This window comes from Atta colombica, unplaced genomic scaffold (assembly GCF_001594045.1).
Source record: "Atta colombica isolate Treedump-2 unplaced genomic scaffold, Acol1.0 scaffold96, whole genome shotgun sequence".
NCBI lineage: Eukaryota > Metazoa > Arthropoda > Insecta > Hymenoptera > Formicidae > Atta > Atta colombica.
The window spans coordinates 1,685,813-1,688,396 of NW_017259590.1; the positions used below are offsets into that span (position 1 = coordinate 1,685,813).

General features: G+C 39.2%; 1 protein-coding gene across 1 annotated transcript in view; it reads left to right on the forward strand.

The window, feature by feature from the left end:
• LOC108693721 (dedicator of cytokinesis protein 3) overlaps positions 1 to 2,584 on the forward strand; it is a 52,685-nt gene that overhangs the window by 36,805 nt on the left and 13,296 nt on the right. The window lies entirely within an intron of this gene.

A 2,584-nucleotide genomic window follows, 5' to 3' on the forward strand; every position in this document is an offset into this window, starting at 1 on the left:
TCCTGAACGGTTTGTTTTTAATAAGAGGATAAGGAGATTTGCGATTAGCAACGAAGGCGAAGGACATTGTTATCAATGCATCCCACGAGTGGAGAACATTCGATCTACATCTAATTATCGGTTATCTTCGCGTCGCGGTTAAGTTACTCTCCTGTTAGCAGGGTCGAATATCGAACTACGCGGCGACGACGGCAACATTCATTACCTACGTCTCGTGGGTAATTATTAATATTTCTAATGAGCGCGTGCCTGACGGCCATACAAAACGGCTCTGCGTCTTTTCGTTTTTGAGTCTTGTTCGTCTTTATTGTTCTATTTTCTCGTCTTTGAGTTTCTATTTCTTTCGATCGTCTTCTGGAATTTTTGAAATTTTGAAAAATCTTTTAACAATAATTATATAAAATTTTCAATAAATGAATATTAAATTGTTATCATAAAAGTTACGTAAGTATTAATTTATTTACATTATATATTTTCAAAAATATTAGCTGTGGGAAAAAGTTCGTGGCGTTTTTTTAATGCCATCTAACGAGAAAAACGCCACGAACTTTTTCCCACCTAATATGAGATTGTGTTACAATTACATAATTTCAAGATATGTTATAATATAAGTTTTTTTGTTATGATATGAGTAATGATAAGCTTCTCCAATATCGTAAATTGCAAATATGACCTTAACTACATAAGATAATAGGAAAGAATATCTGAGAATGCATTAATCTTGAATTATTCATTCGCGTCGATTACTTCGAAGTGAGTCGTGTGAAATCGCCTTAAGATCTACCCTTTCTTTCTACTGCAACCTCGACGTCATATCGGGGTCTTACTACGATGCGAGACTTGTAGGCCCTGAAGAGCGAGAGAGGAAAGGATTCCGTGGAGAGTTCCACGGCTACTGAGTCGGGTGAAGGAAATTAATGAATGGCGGCGATCTCGGCGGCGTTAATAAGCAAGCACCTGGGAGCGGAAATCGTTATATACAAGGGAAAGGCCCTTTGCTGTTCTTTCTAGAACTCTTGCGGATCAAGGGATTGTAAGTGAGATCGTGCGTCGCTGTTGAATCCACAATTTCCTGCTTTTCAGGAATATCACGTAGTGTTTCAACATCGTTGATAGGCAGGGCATTGTTAATGAATGCTTTAAACTCCTTTGAACTCCATCGGCCGGACGACGCCGACAATGCAAAGCGTAACCCTTTCCTCGGGTCGGAAGCAATATCTTCTAGTCTACATACTTGAACTATTGTATATTACAAATGGAGTTTAATTGAAATAATAATTATAATGTTTACTGACGAATATTTCCGATAATTTCAAGTTCAAGTAATTGAAATATGAAAATAAAAAGATAATTATATTTCAATTGAAAAGATTCTTGTAATACCGATATACGACATTATATTTCTAAAAAAAGTACAATTCCGGAGAATCCGCTGTTACGAAAACAAGCATCGCGTACTGTTATCGACGAGAAAAGCTGCGAGACTAATCGCGCTTAATCGCTCGTCATTTCATCTAATTGAGACTGTGGGGGAAATCGGAGATTTGGCCCTGACATCTATTGCCACGCTGCCTTTTGCCGTGTGCCGGTGCATAGGTGTATAGTCCAATGTAATGGAACTACAGCTCTCCGAATGCGGCACGATATCGTGCGCCGACTGTGTGGGTGGATGAATGCGCAAGTATGTTTGCGTGTGTGCTACGCGCGGGTACATACCCTCGAGCGAAGAGCCAGCCTCGACGTTCGTCTTCCCACGAACCTTTTACTGTACGTACGAGTCTCGTTACTCGTTCCGGGATCAGGAAACACTCCCATTAAGGCCGTTTTACACGGTCACGTGAATAACTTCGGTTGGAACGCCGAAGCAGGGTACGTTGGTACGGCGATCGCGTGTGACTTTAAAATATGACGCAATCGCGGACGCGGTGATAAATCCGCGAAAATCTTCTCAAGTTGTTTCCTTCTGTTATCCTATGTAATCTTTATTATTTCCAAATACGGTGCTTTAGTTCGGCGATGACTAAATTGAATTGCAGTTTGCGAAAATTTATTTAATAACAATTTCTAGAACAACTTATAATTCAGACGTTAAATCAGTTTAGATTTTGTTTCGAAAAAGTTATTTATATCCCTAGTCAAGATTATATATATTTAATATTAAAAAGACTTGTGCTCAATAATGCGTTGACTCCTATTGCCTATTGTACTTAACATTATTATTATATAATATATTTTTATAAATTATTTCCCTAATTTCTTGTGAAAAGAAGTCGTCTAATATGGGCTTTAAATTATTTCAAAACGACTAAGTGTGACTCAGAACGCTTGTTCCGCGATCTGCGGACTTTGCAATGATCGCGACTTCGTCGAAAGGAGGATCGGCTCGAGGCACACAATGTCCTCTATGCTAATGCATAATTGCACATTCCATGCTGAAGGCGATGTTAATATCGCGACTACGATACGACATGTCCGTTGATTTCGATGTTGAGTCACATCAAAAGGATTATATCGACTTTGGTCTAAGAGAGCCTTCCTTAGGTAGAGAGAAGGAGAGAGAGAAACAGAAAGGGAGGGAGGGAGG